Consider the following 24,675-nt stretch of genomic DNA (forward strand, 5'->3'; position numbering starts at 1 on the left):
CTGTCCTGTCCGTCTTTTTGTATCATGAATTGAAAAGACTGCAAGGGGGAGGGGAGTTGCTTGCGCCCAAAAGGAGGAGTTATTCAGATTCATTGCAGTGGGCGGCGGCTGCAAAACGCACCATTCTTCTTGTTTTTGCTCTGCAAAGCAGCCTTTTCAAGGGTTGGCTTGGGTGACAAAATGTCTTGTGTAGGCGTGGGTTTGTCTCCCTCTCGCTCTCTCTCCCTAAGATCTGTCCGGCATAGGCCAGGGTGCCACTCGAGGCCCAAACCAATTCTGGTTATCGCTTCTCGGCCTTTTGGCTAAGATCAAGTGTAGTATCTGTTCTTATCAGTTTAATATCTGATACGTCCCCTATCTGGGGACCATATATTAAATGGATTTTTAGAACAGGGAGATGGAAAAAGAGCTTGCTCTGTCCACTCCACGCATTGACCTGGTATTGCAGTACCTCCAGGACCGGTGCACCCCTTCTTAACCCAGTTTCCAAAAGCAGAACTCAATTCACCTGATTCATATTAGCCCGATTTAATGAATTGGAAGAAAGCATACGTCTTCATATGCACCTCAATACTTCCTCCTTTTGTTTTTTATCTTTCACACTTTTTACTTTCTTTATTCATCCAAATAGCAAACTCATCACCACTCAACCTGACCAACTCGACTATGTCCCGTGCTGCAGTATCTTGTTCTCTGTCTTATCTAGATCATTTGCAATTGAATGGAATAGATCCCTTTTGGACAAAGTGGATTCACCTGCTGCTGCAGTGACCACAGGTGTGATAAGATCTAGAATTGGCATCTGGTGCGATCTCTCCGCTTCCACTCCAAAGAAAGTTACCTGTTTATTCCTATCATGCATTGGTTTTTGGGGTTTTCTTTGAGCAATGATGATGTCTTGAGTGGGCTGTTGGCTCCCTCACCTGGAGGAAGAGTTTGCTTGCTCTTGGACATTCTAAAAGAGAGGTCATGATAGACATTTAGCTTCTGAACCCAATTGGGGACAGTCATGGGTGATGAATGTTTTGCAACCTGCTGCGCAGCCTGATACCGCAATATAAGGAACGTCAAATACTAAGAATGGGCGGCCTATGAAAGAATTACTACTTTCATTAAGTACACTTAAACGGCTAATTGGGAATAGACAAACTGTAAAAAGCCCTCTGAGAAAGCCCCCCTCTAACCTTTGTTAGTAAGCTTTTCTGTAGTCTGCCTGTTGATGTATTTTCCGTTTGAACAGTGCACAACATGAAGAGACGGAACACTGGCGGCTTGTCACAATGCCCCCCGCTGACATCACAATAGCGCTGCTGCCTAGAAAGCTAGCTGCGCAGCAGAAGTTTCTCTTTGGGTGGGAGGTGGGCTAGTGGAAGGAGGGGGCAAGCTTTTTTTTTTTTTTTTTTTCTCGGGTGGTAGGGGGATGATAGGAGAAGGGATGCGGGTGGTGAGATGGGTACAGAGGGCAGGGTTTGGGGCTGGGAAGGGAAGGGAAAAGATTAGGGTTTGGGGATGATGAAAGGGCTTTCTACGGGTAAGGATGGCAAAGGGTGGCAGTGACGGAAAGTCAGGCAACCTGTCCTGTCCGTCTTTTTGTATCATGAATTGAAAAGACTGCAAGGGGGAGGGGAGTTGCTTGCGCCCAAAAGGAGGAGTTATTCAGATTCATTGCAGTGGGCGGCGGCTGCAAAACGCACCATTCTTCTTGTTTTTGCTCTGCAAAGCAGCCTTTTCAAGGGTTGGCTTGGGTGACAAAATGTCTTGTGTAGGCGTGGGTTTGTCTCCCTCTCGCTCTCTCTCCCTAAGATGTGTCCGGCATAGGCCAGGGTGCCACTCGAGGCCCAAACCAATTCTGGTTATCGCTTCTCGGCCTTTTGGCTAAGATCAAGTGTAGTCCCTTCATTGTGTTTGCCTTGGTCTTGGCTGGGAGGGGCCCGGGCTTGCACAACCGCCGGCCTCTGGGATTGTTGCGCCTTTTGGTGCTTACGTCCCCTTATGGCTGGTGGTTCCTGGGCTCGGGAGGCGATCACCTGCGGCACTGCGCTTTTGTGTGGTGGCCGATGACCGTTTTCTGAAAATTGCGGATGTAATCTCATCTGTTCTTATCAGTTTAATATCTGATACGTCCCCTATCTGGGGACCATATATTAAATGGATTTTTAGAACAGGGAGATGGAAAAAGAGCTTGCTCTGTCCACTCCACGCATTGACCTGGTATTGCAGTACCTCCAGGACCGGTGCACCCCTTCTTAACCCAGTTTCCAAAAGCAGAACTCAATTCACCTGATTCATATTAGCCCGATTTAATGAATTGGAAGAAAGCATACGTCTTCATATGCACCTCAATACTTCCTCCTTTTGTTTTTTATCTTTCACACTTTTTACTTTCTTTATTCATCCAAATAGCAAACTCATCACCACTCAACCTGACCAACTCGACTATGTCCCGTGCTGCAGTATCTTGTTCTCTGTCTTATCTAGATCATTTGCAATTGAATGGAATAGATCCCTTTTGGACAAAGTGGATTCACCTGCTGCTGCAGTGACCACAGGTGTGATAAGATCTAGAATTGGCATCTGGTGCGATCTCTCCGCTTCCACTCCAAAGAAAGTTACCTGTTTATTCCTATCATGCATTGGTTTTTGGGGTTTTCTTTGAGCAATGATGATGTCTTGAGTGGGCTGTTGGCTCCCTCACCTGGAGGAAGAGTTTGCTTGCTCTTGGACATTCTAAAAGAGAGGTCATGATAGACATTTAGCTTCTGAACCCAATTGGGGACAGTCATGGGTGATGAATGTTTTGCAACCTGCTGCGCAGCCTGATACCGCAATATAAGGAACGTCAAATACTAAGAATGGGCGGCCTATGAAAGAATTACTACTTTCATTAAGTACACTTAAACGGCTAATTGGGAATAGACAAACTGTAAAAAGCCCTCTGAGAAAGCCCCCCTCTAACCTTTGTTAGTAAGCTTTTCTGTAGTCTGCCTGTTGATGTATTTTCCGTTTGAACAGTGCACAACATGAAGAGACGGAACACTGGCGGCTTGTCACAATGCCCCCCGCTGACATCACAATAGCGCTGCTGCCTAGAAAGCTAGCTGCGCAGCAGAAGTTTCTCTTTGGGTGGGAGGTGGGCTAGTGGAAGGAGGGGGCAAGCTTTTTTTTTTTTTTTTTCTCGGGTGGTAGGGGGATGATAGGAGAAGGGATGCGGGTGGTGAGATGGGTACAGAGGGCAGGGTTTGGGGCTGGGAAGGGAAGGGAAAAGATTAGGGTTTGGGGATGATGAAAGGGCTTTCTACGGGTAAGGATGGCAAAGGGTGGCAGTGACGGAAAGTCAGGCAACCTGTCCTGTCCGTCTTTTTGTATCATCAATTGAAAAGACTGCAAGGGGGAGGGGAGTTGCTTGCGCCCAAAAGGAGGAGTTATTCAGATTAATTGCAGTGGGCGGCGGCTGCAAAACGCACCATTCTTCTTGTTTTTGCTCTGCAAAGCAGCCTTTTCAAGGGTTGGCTTGGGTGACAAAATGTCTTGTGTAGGCGTGGGTTTGTCTCCCTCTCGCTCTCTCTCCCTAAGATGTGTCCGGCATAGGCCAGGGTGCCACTCGAGGCCCAAACCAATTCTGGTTATCGCTTCTCGGCCTTTTGGCTAAGATCAAGTGTAGTTTGGGAGGGTACTACCTTGGTTGGTGCTGAAAGGTGCCAGGGTATTGCACAACTGCTGGCCTTGGGGGAGTGTGCATCGTAGGATGTCATAGCCCTCTTGTGACGGACAGTTACCTGGGCAACGAGAGGCGGTCACTTTATTATTTTCAAACTCATCCTTCAAAAAAAAAAAAAAAAAAAATCTGTTCTTATCAGTTTAATATCTGATACGTCCCCTATCTGGGGACCATATATTAAATGGATTTTTAGAACAGGGAGATGGAAAAAGAGCTTGCTCTGTCCACTCCACGCATTGACCTGGTATTGCAGTACCTCCAGGACCGGTGCACCCCTTCTTAACCCAGTTTCCAAAAGCAGAACTCAATTCACCTGATTCATATTAGCCCGATTTAATGAATTGGAAGAAAGCATACGTCTTCATATGCACCTCAATACTTCCTCCTTTTGTTTTTTATCTTTCACACTTTTTACTTTCTTTATTCATCCAAATAGCAAACTCATCACCACTCAACCTGACCAACTCGACTATGTCCCGTGCTGCAGTATCTTGTTCTCTGTCTTATCTAGATCATTTGCAATTGAATGGAATAGATCCCTTTTGGACAAAGTGGATTCACCTGCTGCTGCAGTGACCACAGGTGTGATAAGATCTAGAATTGGCATCTGGTGCGATCTCTCCGCTTCCACTCCAAAGAAAGTTACCTGTTTATTCCTATCATGCATTGGTTTTTGGGGTTTTCTTTGAGCAATGATGATGTCTTGAGTGGGCTGTTGGCTCCCTCACCTGGAGGAAGAGTTTGCTTGTGTGGCGCCCCTGACCTGGTCAGGCACCACTGAGTACTGAACCCATGCTGGGGACAGTACAATACAGGTAATCCAGAAGGCTGACCGAGGTGTGACTACACAGGCGCATAGTGATCAGGTCTCACACATGTACCTATGAGAGGACCCCTGGGGATCCCAGGAGGGGGAAAAGCCTTCGCCTCCACTGGAATAGTGGAGGGGGACAAAAGCCTCCATCTCCTCTCAAGGGGTGTGGTAAGAGAATCTGGTTGCTAGGTGGCGTAGGCAGGCACAAAAGGGAAAAGAGAAGGAGGAGTAAACAGTCTGCAGCAGAGTGTGGAGGAGTGAGGAGCAGGAAAGTGAAGCTCTGACAGGAGCAGCAGTGAAGGTCCCAGATGTGAGCCGGTTCAGAGCAGAGTCCAGGGAGCTCCGAGGAGAGCTGACCCCTTCCCCTGGGCTGCTGTAGTCTGACAGCGTCCGCGCAGTGGCTACCGACGGGGGAGAACGGTCACCTAGGAGGGCTACCCGAAACCCATCTCCAGCTAGAGAGAGAGCACAGAGTGGGAAGTAAGGAGACTGCTAGGGAGAACCAGGCCCAAACGGGCGGCAGATCCCGGAGCGGGGATAGATCCACCTTTCCTTGCTAAACCTGCCGGTGTGGGGCCCTCAAAGCCCACACCACAACACCCAAAAGCCGCAGCCACGTAGCCACAGTTAGGGCCCATAGCTCACAGGAGGCAAGAAGCTGGAGTGAGCTGGTCCAGGCCACAAGCAAACGGCAAACGAAGGGGAGTGAGGCTTCAGCAACTTCCCTGGGTGACCCCCATAGGGACTAAAAGTCGGGGTCACCCCAAACCACCAAGGGCTAAGGAAGGCGAGTTGGTAGTCACCATCAGAAGTCAGCCTGAAGGATACCTGGTTCCCGCCTGGTTCATCCCAGCTACGCCCGGGTTACTCACCCTGCCACCTGAAGTGAGTAAAAACCCTGAAAGACATTCTGCCTGTGTGGAGTTATTCTGCGCCTTGTGGTTCTACGCACCTACACAGGGCCCTGGGGCTTGCCTCACTCTCAGGAGGCTATTACAACTAACTGCACCCACCATCAGCCCCAGGCGACCCTCGACCTGCAGTGGCGGTCCCCACTGACCGCAATACTGAGAGTGGCGTCACGACAAATAGAAGATTCTCCTACCGGTGACCAGATCCAGCTGAGTGGAGTCCCTGAAGGTAATGCACCGACACTACACCTGTGGGGCTTCACATCTGGCGTCACGAACAGGATAAGGACTAGACCTGTCCAGACAGGTGACCATGTGCCTGAGCGGTCCGCTTGAAAAATTGGAAGCGCCGCCATATTGCCACCATGAAAAGCGCGCTGAAAAACAACAGCAGCCCGCGCTGGGAGAAGTTACCGCCCACGAAGAGGTGTGGCTACCCAGAGATCCCCTGCAGAGTTCTGACCTCGCTTGTGAAGAGAGCGGAAGCGTTCAGAGACGTCGGGACAGAAAGGGAGCCAGAAGCCTGCTGCTGGGAGAGGAGCTGCTGAAAGAGGCAGAGCGGAAACTGAACAGCTTGTTACTAGAGGCAACGACGAGTCCACTGCTGGGAAATCGTACAGAAGAGGGCGCAGAAGAAATGGCGTCTGACCGCAGAAACCCAGAACCGGGCTCCGCTGCCTGGTGGTATCGGGAGCTGGCCCAGTTCTGTGACCGACTGGAGACCCGGGTCGTGGAGCAGATCAGAGAAGAACGCATGGAACTTCTGGAGATGGCTGCCGCGGTTCAGGCCTATGAAGGGAGAGCCGCGCGCCGAGTGCCAGATCGGGCGGTGACGACTCAGACCCCGATGCTGCCACCGATGGGTGAGTCCAATGATGCCCCTGCCAGCGCGAGTGCCCCGACCCCTGCTACCACGCCCGCGGTCCCTGAAGAGGCGCCCGGCGCGGCGACGCTGAGCCAGGCCGCAACCACGCCAGGTGCGGCCCGCCAAGCCCCGGCCGCCGCAGCGATGCCCTGCTCGGCCCACCAAGACCCGGTCCCTGCAGCAACGCCCAGTCCGGCCCGCAAAGAACCGGCTGCCACCGCGACCCTCATCCACGCCGCAGGTGTGACACTAACCCAGGCCGCCGCCATGCTAGGCCCGGCCCGCCGAGACCCCACCGCAGCAGCAACGCTCGTCCGCGCCGCAAGTGAGGTGCTAAACCAGGCCGCAGCCACGTCCGGTGCGGCCCGCCAAGCTCCGATCGCTGCAGTGACGCCCAGCCCAGCCTGCACAGAGCCCATCGCAGCTGCGACGCCGATCCAGGCCGCCGCCATACAGGGCGCGGCCCGCCAAGACCAGGCCGCCGCCATACAGGGCGCGGCCCGCCAAGACCAGGCCGCCGCCATACAGGGCGCGGCCCGCCAAAACCAGGCCGCCGCCATACAGGGCGCGGCCCGCCAAGACCAGGCCGCCGCCATGCAGGGCGCGGCCCGCCAAGATAAGATTGCATCACCATTTACCCCGGCCTGCAAGGCCAGAGCAGACACCGCTCCCCAGTCCAAAGAGGTCCCTGCTGGAAAGCCCACGCTGGGGGAGGACCCCGCATACTGGCAGCTGAAGGCTGACATGGAGGCCAAGTTTCCACAATGGTTGGTGGACCAGTACATACTCCCTCCGCATACCCCCAAGACGACTCCTGCAGCAATCATGCCAAAGAGATCCCTGCCTGGGCCTGCTGAAGAAAGTCCATCCCCAGCACTGCCACCAAAGGAGTGCTCAGAAGAACTAAGGGGGAGGGGAGGCCAGGAAGCTGAGGAGCTGACTCAGGAGATACCAGCAGTGGATCCATGCCCAGAGCCAGAGATGTTGCCCTATTCCCGCTGGGATGAAGAAGACCTGACACCGTCTGCTGAGGAAGATTTATCCAGCAACCTCACCTGGGAGCCTGCCAGCAGTGAAGCAGCCACCCAGCAGAATCCAGTCCGCAAGACACGGCGCCGTAGTAGAACCCAGTCTTTCCCTGCACCGCCATCCCCAGAGCAAAGAGAAGTCACGGCCAGAGACCTAGAAGAAAAACGGTTCCTGAGAAGAGCCAAGGCACAGGTCAGAGGACCCCTTTGTAGAGGAATTGTGGAAGACTTTAGCCTGAAGTCAGGATACGGATTCATCGTTGCACCTGGCATAAAGGAAGGTATCTTCGTCAATAGAAGAGATGTGAGAGCTCATTTGCCCAGAGGACATCCTGGAAGAAACCTGAGAATGGGAGACACAGTGCAGTTTACCATGCATCAAGGCGAAAGAGGCTGGTATGCGCTAGATGTAGCACCATGTCCTAAAGAAGAAGAAAGGAAAGACAGCGATAAAGAAAGAAAAGACAAAGGACCTACTGACGAGACTACCACAGATGAAGAAAGAGGTCAAGGAAGCAACAGGTGCCGCAGCCCTACAGGCCCAAGCCCTGGTGAGGAGGAGTCTGCATAAAGTTCATGTAAAGTAAAGCAAGTTACCAGTTTGAAAAGTTTGTTTTGCAACGTTTTACAAGTTTAAGAATGTGCCCACATAAACTGATGTGAGAAATAAACCTTAAGGCTATGAACTGGCTATAGCCACAAACTCTCGCAGTGTAAATAGTTACACCAGAGGGCACCACCACCACCAGAGTCAGCCTGTTTAGGGGCTTGGCTCGTCTGCAACCAGGGAGCACGTCCGTATATAGGGCCTTGGCTTACCTGCAACCAGAGAGCATGCCTGTTTATGGGGCCTGGCTCTCCACCACAAAGAGGGTACCTGGTCAGCACCAACTGTGGAGGCCGCCTCTGGATCCTGCCAGAAGTGGCTGAAGGCGCGGCTCCACCAGGCCAGGTATACCCTGAAGACCACCAGCCCATGAAAGCCGCCTCTACATCCTGCCAGTAGTGGCTGAAGGCGCGGCCAACGTGAGAGGGTTTTGGGTGGGTTAACGGACTTGTGGGTGGAGGGTGGTGATGTATGGTACCTGGTGCTTTTAAAAATGTTTTACATGTTTTAATGTTTTATGCATTTTAAAATGTTGTCTTGCAGCCCGAGGACGTGCTGGTGATAACTAAGGGGGAATGTGGCGCCCCTGACCTGGTCAGGCACCACTGAGTACTGCACCCATGCTGGGGACAGTACAATACAGGTAATCCAGAAGGCTGACCGAGGTGTGACTACACAGGCGCATAGTGATCAGGTCTCACACATGTACCTATGAGAGGACCCCTGGGGATCCCAGGAGGGGAAAAAGCCTTCGCCTCCACTGGAATAGTGGAGGGGGCCAAAAGCCTCCATCTCCTCTCAAGGGGTGTGGTAAGAGAATCTGGTTGCTAGGTGGCGTAGGCAGGCACAAAAGGGAAAAGAGAAGGAGGAGTAAACAGTCTGCAGCAGAGTGTGGAGGAGTGAGGAGCAGGAAAGTGAAGCTCTGACAGGAGCAGCAGTGAAGGTCCCAGATGTGAGCCGGTTCAGAGCAGAGTCCAGGGAGCTCCGAGGAGAGCTGACCCCTTCCCCTGGGCTGCTGTAGTCTGACAGCGTCCGCGCAGTGGCTACCGACGGGGGAGAACGGTCACCTAGGAGGGCTACCCGAAACCCATCTCCAGCTAGAGAGAGAGCACAGAGTGGGAAGTAAGGAGACTGCTAGGGAGAACCAGGCCCAAACGGGCGGCAGATCCCGGAGCGGGGATAGATCCACCTTTCCTTGCTAAACCTGCCGGTGTGGGGCCCTCAAAGCCCACACCACAACACCCAAAAGCCGCAGCCACGTAGCCACAGTTAGGGCCCATAGCTCACAGGAGGCAAGAAGCTGGAGTGAGCTGGTCCAGGCCACAAGCAAACGGCAAACGAAGGGGAGTGAGGCTTCAGCAACTTCCCTGGGTGACCCCCATAGGGACTAAAAGTCGGGGTCACCCCAAACCACCAAGGGCTAAGGAAGGCGAGTTGGTAGTCACCATCAGAAGTCAGCCTGAAGGATACCTGGTTCCCGCCTGGTTCATCCCAGCTACGCCCGGGTTACTCACCCTGCCACCTGAAGTGAGTAAAAACCCTGAAAGACATTCTGCCTGTGTGGAGTTATTCTGCGCCTTGTGGTTCTACGCACCTACACAGGGCCCTGGGGCTTGCCTCACTCTCAGGAGGCTATTACAACTAACTGCACCCACCATCAGCCCCAGGCGACCCTCGACCTGCAGTGGCGGTCCCCACTGACCGCAATACTGAGAGTGGCGTCACGACAAATAGAAGATTCTCCTACCGGTGACCAGATCCAGCTGAGTGGAGTCCCTGAAGGTAATGCACCGACACTACACCTGTGGGGCTTCACACTTGCTCTTGGACATTCTAAAAGAGAGGTCATGATAGACATTTAGCTTCTGAACCCAATTGGGGACAGTCATGGGTGATGAATGTTTTGCAACCTGCTGCGCAGCCTGATACCGCAATATAAGGAACGTCAAATACTAAGAATGGGCGGCCTATGAAAGAATTACTACTTTCATTAAGTACACTTAAACGGCTAATTGGGAATAGACAAACTGTAAAAAGCCCTCTGAGAAAGCCCCCCTCTAACCTTTGTTAGTAAGCTTTTCTGTAGTCTGCCTGTTGATGTATTTTCCGTTTGAACAGTGCACAACATGAAGAGACGGAACACTGGCGGCTTGTCACAATGCCCCCCGCTGACATCACAATAGCGCTGCTGCCTAGAAAGCTAGCTGCGCAGCAGAAGTTTCTCTTTGGGTGGGAGGTGGGCTAGTGGAAGGAGGGGGCAAGCTTTTTTTTTTTTTTTTTTCTCGGGTGGTAGGGGGATGATAGGAGAAGGGATGCGGGTGGTGAGATGGGTACAGAGGGCAGGGTTTGGGGCTGGGAAGGGAAGGATAAAGATTAGGGTTTGGGGATGATAAAAGGGCTTTCTACGGGTAAGGATGGCAAAGGGTGGCAGTGACGGAAAGTCAGGCAACCTGTCCTGTCCGTCTTTTTGTATCATGAATTGAAAAGACTGCAAGGGGGAGGGGAGTTGCTTGCGCCCAAAAGGAGGAGTTATTCAGATTCATTGCAGTGGGCGGCGGCTGCAAAACGCACCATTCTTCTTGTTTTTGCTCTGCAAAGCAGCCTTTTCAAGGGTTGGCTTGGGTGACAAAATGTCTTGTGTAGGCGTGGGTTTGTCTCCCTCTCGCTCTCTCTCCCTAAGATGTGTCCGGCATAGGCCAGGGTGCCACTCGAGGCCCAAACCAATTCTGGTTATCGCTTCTCGGCCTTTTGGCTAAGATCAAGTGTAGTATCTGTTCTTATCAGTTTAATATCTGATACGTCCCCTATCTGGGGACCATATATTAAATGGATTTTTAGAACAGGGAGATGGAAAAAGAGCTTGCTCTGTCCACTCCACGCATTGACCTGGTATTGCAGTACCTCCAGGACCGGTGCACCCCTTCTTAACCCAGTTTCCAAAAGCAGAACTCAATTCACCTGATTCATATTAGCCCGATTTAATGAATTGGAAGAAAGCATACGTCTTCATATGCACCTCAATACTTCCTCCTTTTGTTTTTTATCTTTCACACTTTTTACTTTCTTTATTCATCCAAATAGCAAACTCATCACCACTCAACCTGACCAACTCGACTATGTCCCGTGCTGCAGTATCTTGTTCTCTGTCTTATCTAGATCATTTGCAATTGAATGGAATAGATCCCTTTTGGACAAAGTGGATTCACCTGCTGCTGCAGTGACCACAGGTGTGATAAGATCTAGAATTGGCATCTGGTGCGATCTCTCCGCTTCCACTCCAAAGAAAGTTACCTGTTTATTCCTATCATGCATTGGTTTTTGGGGTTTTCTTTGAGCAATGATGATGTCTTGAGTGGGCTGTTGGCTCCCTCACCTGGAGGAAGAGTTTGCTTGCTCTTGGACATTCTAAAAGAGAGGTCATGATAGACATTTAGCTTCTGAACCCAATTGGGGACAGTCATGGGTGATGAATGTTTTGCAACCTGCTGCGCAGCCTGATACCGCAATATAAGGAACGTCAAATACTAAGAATGGGCGGCCTATGAAAGAATTACTACTTTCATTAAGTACACTTAAACGGCTAATTGGGAATAGACAAACTGTAAAAAGCCCTCTGAGAAAGCCCCCCTCTAACCTTTGTTAGTAAGCTTTTCTGTAGTCTGCCTGTTGATGTATTTTCCGTTTGAACAGTGCACAACATGAAGAGACGGAACACTGGCGGCTTGTCACAATGCCCCCCGCTGACATCACAATAGCGCTGCTGCCTAGAAAGCTAGCTGCGCAGCAGAAGTTTCTCTTTGGGTGGGAGGTGGGCTAGTGGAAGGAGGGGGCAAGCTTTTTTTTTTTTTTTTTTCTCGGGTGGTAGGGGGATGATAGGAGAAGGGATGCGGGTGGTGAGATGGGTACAGAGGGCAGGGTTTGGGGCTGGGAAGGGAAGGGAAAAGATTAGGGTTTGGGGATGATGAAAGGGCTTTCTACGGGTAAGGATGGCAAAGGGTGGCAGTGACGGAAAGTCAGGCAACCTGTCCTGTCCGTCTTTTTGTATCATGAATTGAAAAGACTGCAAGGGGGAGGGGAGTTGCTTGCGCCCAAAAGGAGGAGTTATTCAGATTCATTGCAGTGGGCGGCGGCTGCAAAACGCACCATTCTTCTTGTTTTTGCTCTGCAAAGCAGCCTTTTCAAGGGTTGGCTTGGGTGACAAAATGTCTTGTGTAGGCGTGGGTTTGTCTCCCTCTCGCTCTCTCTCCCTAAGATGTGTCCGGCATAGGCCAGGGTGCCACTCGAGGCCCAAACCAATTCTGGTTATCGCTTCTCGGCCTTTTGGCTAAGATCAAGTGTAGTTTGGGAGGGTACTACCTTGGTTGGTGCTGAAAGGTGCCAGGGTATTGCACAACTGCTGGCCTTGGGGGAGTGTGCATCGTAGGATGTCATAGCCCTCTTGTGACGGACAGTTACCTGGGCAACGAGAGGCGGTCACTTTATTATTTTCAAACTCATCCTTCAAAAAAAAAAAAAAAAAAAAAAATCTGTTCTTATCAGTTTAATATCTGATACGTCCCCTATCTGGGGACCATATATTAAATGGATTTTTAGAACAGGGAGATGGAAAAAGAGCTTGCTCTGTCCACTCCACGCATTGACCTGGTATTGCAGTACCTCCAGGACCGGTGCACCCCTTCTTAACCCAGTTTCCAAAAGCAGAACTCAATTCACCTGATTCATATTAGCCCGATTTAATGAATTGGAAGAAAGCATACGTCTTCATATGCACCTCAATACTTCCTCCTTTTGTTTTTTATCTTTCACACTTTTTACTTTCTTTATTCATCCAAATAGCAAACTCATCACCACTCAACCTGACCAACTCGACTATGTCCCGTGCTGCAGTATCTTGTTCTCTGTCTTATCTAGATCATTTGCAATTGAATGGAATAGATCCCTTTTGGACAAAGTGGATTCACCTGCTGCTGCAGTGACCACAGGTGTGATAAGATCTAGAATTGGCATCTGGTGCGATCTCTCCGCTTCCACTCCAAAGAAAGTTACCTGTTTATTCCTATCATGCATTGGTTTTTGGGGTTTTCTTTGAGCAATGATGATGTCTTGAGTGGGCTGTTGGCTCCCTCACCTGGAGGAAGAGTTTGCTTGCTCTTGGACATTCTAAAAGAGAGGTCATGATAGACATTTAGCTTCTGAACCCAATTGGGGACAGTCATGGGTGATGAATGTTTTGCAACCTGCTGCGCAGCCTGATACCGCAATATAAGGAACGTCAAATACTAAGAATGGGCGGCCTATGAAAGAATTACTACTTTCATTAAGTACACTTAAACGGCTAATTGGGAATAGACAAACTGTAAAAAGCCCTCTGAGAAAGCCCCCCTCTAACCTTTGTTAGTAAGCTTTTCTGTAGTCTGCCTGTTGATGTATTTTCCGTTTGAACAGTGCACAACATGAAGAGACGGAACACTGGCGGCTTGTCACAATGCCCCCCGCTGACATCACAATAGCGCTGCTGCCTAGAAAGCTAGCTGCGCAGCAGAAGTTTCTCTTTGGGTGGGAGGTGGGCTAGTGGAAGGAGGGGGCAAGCTTTTTTTTTTTTTTTTTTCTCGGGTGGTAGGGGGATGATAGGAGAAGGGATGCGGGTGGTGAGATGGGTACAGAGGGCAGGGTTTGGGGCTGGGAAGGGAAGGGAAAAGATTAGGGTTTGGGGATGATGAAAGGGCTTTCTACGGGTAAGGATGGCAAAGGGTGGCAGTGACGGAAAGTCAGGCAACCTGTCCTGTCCGTCTTTTTGTATCATGAATTGAAAAGACTGCAAGGGGGAGGGGAGTTGCTTGCGCCCAAAAGGAGGAGTTATTCAGATTCATTGCAGTGGGCGGCGGCTGCAAAACGCACCATTCTTCTTGTTTTTGCTCTGCAAAGCAGCCTTTTCAAGGGTTGGCTTGGGTGACAAAATGTCTTGTGTAGGCGTGGGTTTGTCTCCCTCTCGCTCTCTCTCCCTAAGATGTGTCCGGCATAGGCCAGGGTGCCACTCGAGGCCCAAACCAATTCTGGTTATCGCTTCTCGGCCTTTTGGCTAAGATCAAGTGTAGTTTGGGAGGGTACTACCTTGGTTGGTGCTGAAAGGTGCCAGGGTATTGCACAACTGCTGGCCTTGGGGGAGTGTGCATCGTAGGATGTCATAGCCCTCTTGTGACGGACAGTTACCTGGGCAACGAGAGGCGGTCACTTTATTATTTTCAAACTCATCCTTCAAAAAAAAAAAAAAAAAAAAAATCTGTTCTTATCAGTTTAATATCTGATACGTCCCCTATCTGGGGACCATATATTAAATGGATTTTTAGAACAGGGAGATGGAAAAAGAGCTTGCTCTGTCCACTCCACGCATTGACCTGGTATTGCAGTACCTCCAGGACCGGTGCACCCCTTCTTAACCCAGTTTCCAAAAGCAGAACTCAATTCACCTGATTCATATTAGCCCGATTTAATGAATTGGAAGAAAGCATACGTCTTCATTTGCACCTCAATACTTCCTCCTTTTGTTTTTTATCTTTCACACTTTTTACTTTCTTTATTCATCCAAATAGCAAACTCATCACCACTCAACCTGACCAACTCGACTATGTCCCGTGCTGCAGTATCTTGTTCTCTGTCTTATCTAGATCATTTGCAATTGAATGGAATAGATCCCTTTTGGACAAAGTGGATTCACCTGCTGCTGCAGTGACCACAGGTGTGATAAGATCTAGAATTGGCATCTGGTGCGATCTCTCCGCTTCCACTCCAAAGAAAGTTACCTGTTTATTCCTATCATGCATTGGTTTTTGGGGTTTTCTTTGAGCAATGATGATGTCTTGAGTGGGCTGTTGGCTCCCCCTCCTGGAGGAAGAGTTTGCTTGCTCTTGGACATTCTAAAAGAGAGGTCATGATAGACATTTAGCTTCTGAACCCAATTGGGGACAGTCATGGGTGATGAATGTTTTGCAACCTGCTGCGCAGCCTGATACCGCAATATAAGGAACGTCAAATACTAAGAATGGGCGGCCTATGAAAGAATTACTACTTTCATTAAGTACACTTAAACGGCTAATTGGGAATAGACAAACTGTAAAAAGCCCTCTGAGAAAGCCCCCCTCTAACCTTTGTTAGTAAGCTTTTCTGTAGTCTGCCTGTTGATGTATTTTCCGTTTGAACAGTGCACAACATGAAGAGACGGAACACTGGCGGCTTGTCACAATGCCCCCCGCTGACATCACAATAGCGCTGCTGCCTAGAAAGCTAGCTGCGCAGCAGAAGTTTCTCTTTGGGTGGGAGGTGGGCTAGTGGAAGGAGGGGGCAAGCTTTTTTTTTTTTTTTTTCTCGGGTGGTAGGGGGATGATAGGAGAAGGGATGCGGGTGGTGAGATGGGTACAGAGGGCAGGGTTTGGGGCTGGGAAGAGAAGGGAAAAGATTAGGGTTTGGGGATGATGAAAGGGCTTTCTACGGGTAAGGATGGCAAAGGGTGGCAGTGACGGAAAGTCAGGCAACCTGTCCTGTCCGTCTTTTTGTATCATGAATTGAAAAGACTGCAAGGGGGAGGGGAGTTGCTTGCGCCCAAAAGGAGGAGTTATTCAGATTCATTGCAGTGGGCGGCGGCTGCAAAACGCACCATTCTTCTTGTTTTTGCTCTGCAAAGCAGCCTTTTCAAGGGTTGGCTTGGGTGACAAAATGTCTTGTGTAGGCGTGGGTTTGTCTCCCTCTCGCTCTCTCTCCCTAAGATGTGTCCGGCATAGGCCAGGGTGCCACTCGAGGCCCAAACCAATTCTGGTTATCGCTTCTCGGCCTTTTGGCTAAGATCAAGTGTAGTCTCTTCATTGGGTTTGCCTTGGTCTTGGCTGGGAGGGGCCCGGGCTTGCACGACCGCCGGCCTCGGGGATTGTTGCGCCTTTTGGTGCTTACGTCCCCTTGTGGCTGGTGGTTCCTGGGCTCGGGAGGCGATCACCCAGGCACTGCGCTTTTGTGTGGTGGCCTGCTGGCCTTCGGGGCTACCTTGATTCTGAAAATTGCGGATGAAATCTCATCTGTTCTTATCAGTTTAATATCTGATACGTCCCCTATCTGGGGACCATATATTAAATGGATTTTTAGAACAGGGAGATGGAAAAAGAGCTTGCTCTGTCCACTCCACGCATTGACCTGGTATTGCAGTACCTCCAGGATCGGTGCACCCCTTCTTAACCCAGTTTCCAAAAGCAGAACTCAATTCACCTGATTCATATTAGCCCGATTTAATGAATTGGAAGAAAGCATACGTCTTCATATGCACCTCAATACTTCCTCCTTTTGTTTTTTATCTTTCACACTTTTTACTTTCTTTATTCATCCAAATAGCAAACTCATCACCAATCAACCTGACCAACTCGACTATGTCCCGTGCTGCAGTATCTTGTTCTCTGTCTTATCTAGATCATTTGCAATTGAATGGAATAGATCCCTTTTGGACAAAGTGGATTCACCTGCTGCTGCAGTGACCACAGGTGTGATAAGATCTAGAATTGGCATCTGGTGCGATCTCTCCGCTTCCACTCCAAAGAAAGTTACCTGTTTATTCCTATCATGCATTGGTTTTTGGGGTTTTCTTTGAGCAATGATGATGTCTTGAGTGGGCTGTTGGCTCCCTCACCTGGAGGAAGAGTTTGCTTGCTCTTGGACATTCTAAAAGAGAGGTCATGATAGACATTTAGCTTCTGAACCAAATTGGGGACAGTCATGGGTGATGAATGTTTTGCAACCTGCTGCGCAGCCTGATACCGCAATATAAGGAACGTCAAATACTAAGAATGGGCGGCCTATGAAAGAATTACTACTTTCATTAAGTACACTTAAACGGCTAATTGGGAATAGACAAACTGTAAAAAGCCCTCTGAGAAAGCCCCCCTCTAACCTTTGTTAGTAAGCTTTTCTGTAGTCTGCCTGTTGATGTATTTTCCGTTTGAACAGTGCACAACATGAAGAGACGGAACACTGGCGGCTTGTCACAATGCCCCCCGCTGACATCACAATAGCGCTGCTGCCTAGAAAGCTAGCTGCGCAGCAGAAGTTTCTCTTTGGGTGGGAGGTGGGCTAGTGGAAGGAGGGGGCAAGCTTTTTTTTTTTTTTTTTTCTCGGGTGGTAGGGGGATGATAGGAGAAGGGATGCGGGTGGTGAGATGGGTACAGAGGGCAGGGTTTGGGGCTGGGAAGGGAAGGGAAAAGATTAGGGTTTGGGGATGATGAAAGGGCTTTCTACGGGTAAGGATGGCAAAGGGTGGCAGTGACGGAAAGTCAGGCAACCTGTCCTGTCCGTCTTTTTGTATCATGAATTGAAAAGACTGCAAGGGGGAGGGGAGTTGCTTGCGCCCAAAAGGAGGAGTTATTCAGATTCATTGCAGTGGGCGGCGGCTGCAAAACGCACCATTCTTCTTGTTTTTGCTCTGCAAAGCAGCCTTTTCAAGGGTTGGCTTGGGTGACAAAATGTCTTGTGTAGGCGTGGGTTTGTCTCCCTCTCGCTCTCTCTCCCTAAGATGTGTCCGGCATAGGCCAGGGTGCCACTCGAGGCCCAAACCAATTCTGGTTATCGCTTCTTGGCCTTTTGGCTAAGATCAAGTGTAGTATCTGTTCTTATCAGTTTAATATCTGATACGTCCCCTATCTGGGGACCATATATTAAATGGATTTTTAGAACAGGGAGATGGAAAAAGAGCTTGCTCTGTCCACTCCACGCATTGACCTGGTATTGCAGTACCTCCAGGACCGGTGCACCCCTTCTTAACCCAGTTTCCAAAAGCAGAACTCAATTCACCTGATTCATATTAGCCCGATTTAATGAATTGGAAGAAAGCATACGTCTTCATATGCACCTCAATACTTCCTCCTTTTGTTTTTTATCTTTCACACTTTTTACTTTCTTTATTCATCCAAATAGCAAACTCATCACCACTCAACCTGACCAACTCGACTATGTCCCGTGCTGCAGTATCTTGTTCTCTGTCTTATCTAGATCATTTGCAATTGAATGGAATAGATCCCTTTTGGACAAAGTGGATTCACCTGCTGCTGCAGTGACCACAGGTGTGATAAGATCTAGAATTGGCATCTGGTGCGATCTCTCCGCTTCCACTCCAAAGAAAGTTACCTGTTTATTCCTATCATGCATTGGTTTTTGGGGTTTTCTTTGAGCAATGATGATGTCTTGAGTGGGCTGTTGGCTCCCTCACCTGGAGGAAGAGTTTGCTTGCTCTTGGACATTCTAAAAGAGAGGTCATGATAGACATTTAGCTTCTGAACCCAATTGGGGACAGTCATGGGTGATGAATGTTTTGCAACCTGCTGCGCAGCCTGATACCGCAATATAAGGAACGTCAAATACTAAGAATGGGCGGCCTATGAAAGAATTACTACTTTCATTAAGTACACTTAAACGGCTAATTGGGAATAGACAAACTGTAAAAAGCCCTCTGAGAAAGCCCCCCTCTAACCTTTGTTAGTAAGCTTTTCTGTAGTCTGCCTGTTGATGTATTTTCCGTTTGAACAGTGCACAACATGAAGAGACGGAACACTGGCGGCTTGTCACAATGCCCCCCGCTGACATCACAATAGCGCTGCTGCCTAGAAAGCTAGCTGCGCAGCAGAAGTTTCTCTTTGGGTGGGAGGTGGGCTAGTGGAAGGAGGGGGCAAGCTTTTTTTTTTTTTTTTTTCTCGGGTGGTAGGGGGATGATAGGAGAAGGGATGCGGGTGGTGAGATGGGTACAGAGGGCAGGGTTTGGGGCTGGGAAGGGAAGGGAAAAGATTAGGGTTTGGGGATGATGAAAGGGCTTTCTACGGGTAAGGATGGCAAAGGGTGGCAGTGACGGAAAGTCAGGCAACCTGTCCTGTCCGTCTTTTTGTATCATGAATTGAAAAGACTGCAAGGGGGAGGGGAGTTGCTTGCGCCCAAAAGGAGGAGTTATTCAGATTCATTGCAGTGGGCGGCGGCTGCAAAACGCACCATTCTTCTTGTTTTTGCTCTGCAAAGCAGCCTTTTCAAGGGTTGGCTTGGGTGACAAAATGTCTTGTGTAGGCGTGGGTTTGTCTCCCTCTCGCTCTCTCTCCCTAAGATGTGTCCGGCATAGGCCAGGGTGCCACTCGAGGCCCAAACCAATTCTGGTTATCGCTTCTCGGCCTTTTGGCTAAGATCAAGTGTAGTCCCTTCATTGGGTTTGCCTTGGTCTTGGCTGGGATGGGCCCGGGCTTGCACAACCGCCGGCCTTGGAGATTGTTGCGCCTTTTGGTGCTTACGTCCCCCTTGTGGCTGGTGGTTCCTGGGCTCGGGAGGCGATCACCTGCGGCACTGCGCTTTTGTGTGGTGGCCGATGACCGTTTCTGAAAATTGTGGATGAAATCTCATCTGTTCTTATCAGTTTAATATCTGATACGTCCCCTATCTGGGGACCATATATTAAATGGATTTTTAGAACAGGGAGATGGAAAAAGAGCTTGCTCTGTCCACTCCACGCATTGACCTGGTATTGCAGTACCTCCAGGACCGGTGCACCCCTTCTTAACCCAGTTTCCAAAAGCAGAACTCAATTCACCTGATTCATATTAGCCCGATTTAATGAATTGGAAGAAAGCATACGTCTTCATATGCACCTCAATACTTCCTCCTTTTGTTTTTTATCTTTCACACTTTTTACTTTCTTTATTCATCCAAATAGCAAACTCATCACCACTCAACCTGACCAACTCGACTATGTCCCGTGCTGCAGTATCTTGTTCTCTGTCTTATCTAGATCATTTGCAATTGAATGGAATAGATCCCTTTTGGACAAAGTGGATTCACCTGCTGCTGCAGTGACCACAGGTGTGATAAGATCTAGAATTGGCATCTGGTGCGATCTCTCCGCTTCCACTCCAAAGAAAGTTACCTGTTTATTCCTATCATGCATTGGTTTTTGGGGTTTTCTTTGAGCAATGATGATGTCTTGAGTGGGCTGTTGGCTCCCTCACCTGGAGGAAGAGTTTGCTTGCTCTTGGACATTCTAAAAGAGAGGTCATGATAGACATTTAGCTTCTGAACCCAATTGGGGACAGTCATGGGTGATGAATGTTTTGCAACCTGCTGCGCAGCCTGATACCGCAATATAAGGAACGTCAAATACTAAGAATGGGCGGCCTATGAAAGAATTACTACTTTCATTAAGTACACTTAAACGGCTAATTGGGAATAGACAAACTGTAAAAAGCCCTCTGAGAAAGCCCCCCTCTAACCTTTGTTAGTAAGCTTTTCTGTAGTCTGCCTGTTGATGTATTTTCCGTTTGAACAGTGCACAACATGAAGAGACGGAACACTGGCGGCTTGTCACAATGCCCCCCGCTGACATCACAATAGCGCTGCTGCCTAGAAAGCTAGCTGCGCAGCAGAAGTTTCTCTTTGGGTGGGAGGTGGGCTAGTGGAAGGAGGTGGCAAGCTTTTTTTTTTTTTTTTTCTCGGGTGGTAGGGGGATGATAGGAGAAGGGATGCGGGTGGTGAGATGGGTACAGAGGGCAGGGTTTGGGGCTGGGAAGGGAAGGGAAAAGATTAGGGTTTGGGGATGATGAAAGGGCTTTCTACGGGTAAGGATGGCAAAGGGTGGCAGTGACGGAAAGTCAGGCAACCTGTCCTGTCCGTCTTTTTGTATCATGAATTGAAAAGACTGCAAGGGGGAGGGGAGTTGCTTGCGCCCAAAAGGAGGAGTTATTCAGATTCATTGCAGTGGGCGGCGGCTGCAAAACGCACCATTCTTCTTGTTTTTGCTCTGCAAAGCAGCCTTTTCAAGGGTTGGCTTGGGTGACAAAATGTCTTGTGTAGGCGTGGGTTTGTCTCCCTCTCGCTCTCTCTCCCTAAGATGTGTCCGGCATAGGCCAGGGTGCCACTCGAGGCCCAAACCAATTCTGGTTATCGCTTCTCGGCCTTTTGGCTAAGATCAAGTGTAGTTTGGGAGGGTACTACCTTGGTTGGTGCTGAAAGGTGCCAGGGTATTGCACAACTGCTGGCCTTGGGGGAGTGTGCATCGTAGGATGTCATAGCCCTCTTGTGACGGACAGTTATCTGGGCAACGAGAGGCGGTCACTTTATTATTTTCAAACTCATCCTTCAAAAAAAAAAAAAAAAAAAAAAAATCTGTTCTTATCAGTTTAATATCTGATACGTCCCCTATCTGGGGACCATATATTAAATGGATTTTTAGAACAGGGAGATGGAAAAAGAGCTTGCTCTGTCCACTCCACGCATTGACCTGGTATTGCAGTACCTCCAGGACCGGTGCACCCCTTCTTAACCCAGTTTCCAAAAGCAGAACTCAATTCACCTGATTCATATTAGCCCGATTTAATGAATTGGAAGAAAGCATACGTCTTCATATGCACCTCAATGCTTCCTCCTTTTGTTTTTTTATCTTTCACACTTTTTACTTTCTTTATTCATCCAAATAGCAAACTCATCACCACTCAACCTGACCAACTCGACTATGTCCCGTGCTGCAGTATCTTGTTCTCTGTCTTATCTAGATCATTTGCAATTGAATGGAATAGATCCCTTTTGGACAAAGTGGATTCACCTGCTGCTGCAGTGACCACAGGTGTGATAAGATCTAGAATTGGCATCTGGTGCGATCTCTCCGCTTCCACTCCAAAGAAAGTTACCTGTTTATTCCTATCATGCATTGGTTTTTGGGGTTTTCTTTGAGCAATGATGATGTCTTGAGTGGGCTGTTGGCTCCCTCACCTGGAGGAAGAGTTTGCTTGCTCTTGGACATTCTAAAAGAGAGGTCATGATAGACATTTAGCTTCTGAACCCAATTGGGGACAGTCATGTGTGATGAATGTTTTGCAACCTGCTGCGCAGCCTGATACCGCAATATAAGGAACGTCAAATACTAAGAATGGGCGGCCTATGAAAGAATTACTACTTTCATTAAGTACACTTAAACGGCTAATTGGGAATAGACAAACTGTAAAAAGCCCTCTGAGAAAGCCCCCCTCTAACCTTTGTTAGTAAGCTTTTCTGTAGTCTGCCTGTTGATGTATTTTCCGTTTGAACAGTGCACAACATGAAGAGACGGAACACTGGCGGCTTGTCACAATGCCCCCCGCTGACATCACAATAGCGCTGCTGCCTAGAAAGCTAGCTGCGCAGCAGAAGTTTCTCTTTGGGTGGGAGGTGGGCTAGTGGAAGGAGGGGGCAAGCTTTTTTTTTTTTTTTTTTCTCGGGTGGTAGGGGGATGATAGGAGAAGGGATGCGGGTGGTGAGATGGGTACAGAGGGCAGGGTTTGGGGCTGGGAAGGGAAGGGAAAAGATTAGGGTTTGGGGATGATGAAAGGGCTTTCTACGGGTAAGGATGGCAAAGGGTGGCAGTGACGGAAAGTCAGGCAACCTGTCCTGTCCGTCTTTTTGTATCATGAATTGAAAAGACTGCAAGGGGGAGGGGAGTTGCTTGCGCCCAAAAGGAGGAGTTATTCAGATTCATTGCAGTGGGCGGCGGCTGCAAAACGCACCATTCTTCTTGTTTTTGCTCTGCAAAGCAGCCTTTTCAAGGGTTGGCTTGGGTGACAAAATGTCTTGTGTAGGCGTGGGTTTGTCTCCCTCGCGCTCTCTCTCCCTAAGATGTGTCCGGCATAGGCCAGGGTGCCACTCGAGGCCCAAACCAATTCTGGTTATCGCTTCTCGGCCTTTTGGCTAAGATCAAGTGTAGTGTTGTTCGAAGAGGTGGTTTAAGCTCCAGGCCACCTTAGTACAATGATACAATGCACACTGGAAGGTTGCGCTTGCTAGTACTCTGGGTGGATAGTATATTCATCTAGTGGAAAACATGGCCCTACCAGGATCGAGGCTATTAGACTGAGTAAGGATGGGGGGCTATGGTACAACGTGCCCCAGGACTGACGACCCTGGAGTGAGTCTGAGCTTGCTGGCTTGGGACCCCGGCAAGCCTTGGCCTCTGTAGCACACCGTACCTTGCCTTTTCATACTTTTTGAGCATATTACCCTATCCCAGCCTTCTGGCTAGGAAGGGAAATTTTTATAATCCCGGTCGGAGGTCTGGTCAGCTTTGGGCTGAGAAACTAACACCCGGTTGGAGGTCCGGGTCAGCTTCGGCTGAGAAACCAACACCCGGTTGGAGGTCTGGGTCAGCTTTGGCTGAGAAACCAACACCCGGTTGGAGGTCCGGTTAGCCTTGGGCTGAGAAACCAACACCGGTTGACGGTCCGGGCAGTTTCGGCTGCGAAACCAACAACTAGTAGCTCTCTACTCCACTTGGGTAAGATGCCTGGGTGGACGCTGGGAGCAACGACAAGGCTCAACCAGGCTTCGGCTTGGGGGAGCACCGAAGATCCCTGACCCTTGCTGTGGCCTTCTGGCTCGAAGGGACGGGGTTGATTTTTGGGGACCCTCTCCTCACGGTGGGGTCCACACGAATCCTAGCCTTTGCACTGTTTTTGGTGTGACTTCGGTCATGCATTTTTTGTGGTGCTTTGGAAAGCTTCATTAAATCAAAAATCTGTTCTTATCAGTTTAATATCTGATACGTCCCCTATCTGGGGACCATATATTAAATGGATTTTTAGAACAGGGAGATGGAAAAAGAGCTTGCTCTGTCCACTCCACGCATTGACCTGGTATTGCAGTACCTCCAGGACCGGTGCACCCCTTCTTAACCCAGTTTCCAAAAGCAGAACTCAATTCACCTGATTCATATTAGCCCGATTTAATGAATTGGAAGAAAGCATACGTCTTCATATGCACCTCAATACTTCCTCCTTTTGTTTTTTATCTTTCACACTTTTTACTTTCTTTATTCATCCAAATAGCAAACTCATCACCACTCAACCTGACCAACTCGACTATGTCCCGTGCTGCAGTATCTTGTTCTCTGTCTTATCTAGATCATTTGCAATTGAATGGAATAGATCCCTTTTGGACAAAGTGGATTCACCTGCTGCTGCAGTGACCACAGGTGTGATAAGATCTAGAATTGGCATCTGGTGCGATCTCTCCGCTTCCACTCCAAAGAAAGTTACCTGTTTATTCCTATCATGCATTGGTTTTTGGGGTTTTCTTTGAGCAATGATGATGTCTTGAGTGGGCTGTTGGCTCCCTCACCTGGAGGAAGAGTTTGCTTGCTCTTGGACATTCTAAAAGAGAGGTCATGATAGACATTTAGCTTCTGAACCCAATTGGGGACAGTCATGGGTGATGAATGTTTTGCAACCTGCTGCGCAGCCTGATACCGCAATATAAGGAACGTCAAATACTAAGAATGGGCGGCCTATGAAAGAATTACTACTTTCATTAAGTACACTTAAACGGCTAATTGGGAATAGACAAACTGTAAAAAGCCCTCTGAGAAAGCCCCCCTCTAACCTTTGTTAGTAAGCTTTTCTGTAGTCTGCCTGTTGATGTATTTTCCGTTTGAACAGTGCACAACATGAAGAGACGGAACACTGGCGGCTTGTCACAATGCCCCCCGCTGACATCACAATAGCGCTGCTGCCTAGAAAGCTAGCTGCGCAGCAGAAGTTTCTCTTTGGGTGGGAGGTGGGCTAGTGGAAGGAGGGGGCAAGCTTTTTTTTTTTTTTTTTTCTCGGGTGGTAGGGGGATGATAGGAGAAGGGATGCGGGTGGTGAGATGGGTACAGAGGGCAGGGTTTGGGGCTGGGAAGGGAAAAGATTAGGGTTTGGGGATGATGAAAGGG

The 24,675-nt window shown here is 49.2% G+C and overlaps 11 non-coding genes and 1 pseudogene across 11 annotated transcripts; all 12 read left to right on the top strand.

The window, feature by feature from the left end:
• The first annotated feature begins 282 nt into the window (after nucleotides 1-282).
• On the top strand, nucleotides 283-473 carry LOC142252502 (U2 spliceosomal RNA). Its single transcript, XR_012725877.1, has one exon. It is a non-coding gene; the product is annotated as a U2 spliceosomal RNA (small nuclear RNA).
• A 1,587-nt stretch (nucleotides 474-2,060) lies between these two features.
• LOC142253419 (U2 spliceosomal RNA) lies at nucleotides 2,061-2,245 on the top strand. Its single transcript, XR_012726702.1, has one exon. It is a non-coding gene; the product is annotated as a U2 spliceosomal RNA (small nuclear RNA).
• Nucleotides 2,246-3,801: 1,556 nt separating this feature from the next.
• LOC142253455 (U2 spliceosomal RNA) lies at nucleotides 3,802-3,996 on the top strand. Its single transcript, XR_012726741.1, has one exon. It is a non-coding gene; the product is annotated as a U2 spliceosomal RNA (small nuclear RNA).
• A 6,679-nt stretch (nucleotides 3,997-10,675) lies between these two features.
• Nucleotides 10,676-10,866, top strand: LOC142252503 (U2 spliceosomal RNA). The gene has a single exon (XR_012725878.1). It is a non-coding gene; the product is annotated as a U2 spliceosomal RNA (small nuclear RNA).
• A 1,557-nt stretch (nucleotides 10,867-12,423) lies between these two features.
• On the top strand, nucleotides 12,424-12,621 carry LOC142253471 (U2 spliceosomal RNA). Its single transcript, XR_012726760.1, has one exon. It is a non-coding gene; the product is annotated as a U2 spliceosomal RNA (small nuclear RNA).
• Nucleotides 12,622-14,178: 1,557 nt separating this feature from the next.
• On the top strand, nucleotides 14,179-14,375 carry LOC142253462 (U2 spliceosomal RNA). The gene has a single exon (XR_012726749.1). It is a non-coding gene; the product is annotated as a U2 spliceosomal RNA (small nuclear RNA).
• Nucleotides 14,376-15,755: 1,380 nt separating this feature from the next.
• LOC142253775 (U2 spliceosomal RNA) lies at nucleotides 15,756-15,895 on the top strand (annotated as a pseudogene).
• Nucleotides 15,896-15,974: 79 nt separating this feature from the next.
• Nucleotides 15,975-16,158, top strand: LOC142253358 (U2 spliceosomal RNA). The gene has a single exon (XR_012726657.1). It is a non-coding gene; the product is annotated as a U2 spliceosomal RNA (small nuclear RNA).
• A 1,381-nt stretch (nucleotides 16,159-17,539) lies between these two features.
• LOC142252815 (U2 spliceosomal RNA) lies at nucleotides 17,540-17,730 on the top strand. Its single transcript, XR_012726181.1, has one exon. It is a non-coding gene; the product is annotated as a U2 spliceosomal RNA (small nuclear RNA).
• A 1,587-nt stretch (nucleotides 17,731-19,317) lies between these two features.
• LOC142253304 (U2 spliceosomal RNA) lies at nucleotides 19,318-19,501 on the top strand. Its single transcript, XR_012726605.1, has one exon. It is a non-coding gene; the product is annotated as a U2 spliceosomal RNA (small nuclear RNA).
• Nucleotides 19,502-21,057: 1,556 nt separating this feature from the next.
• LOC142253476 (U2 spliceosomal RNA) lies at nucleotides 21,058-21,256 on the top strand. Its single transcript, XR_012726765.1, has one exon. It is a non-coding gene; the product is annotated as a U2 spliceosomal RNA (small nuclear RNA).
• Nucleotides 21,257-23,440: 2,184 nt separating this feature from the next.
• LOC142253020 (U2 spliceosomal RNA) lies at nucleotides 23,441-23,633 on the top strand. The gene has a single exon (XR_012726352.1). It is a non-coding gene; the product is annotated as a U2 spliceosomal RNA (small nuclear RNA).
• Nucleotides 23,634-24,675: the final 1,042 nt, after the last annotated feature.

Source organism: Anomaloglossus baeobatrachus, chromosome 9 (assembly GCF_048569485.1).
Source record: "Anomaloglossus baeobatrachus isolate aAnoBae1 chromosome 9, aAnoBae1.hap1, whole genome shotgun sequence".
NCBI classification, from domain to species: domain Eukaryota; kingdom Metazoa; phylum Chordata; class Amphibia; order Anura; family Aromobatidae; genus Anomaloglossus; species Anomaloglossus baeobatrachus.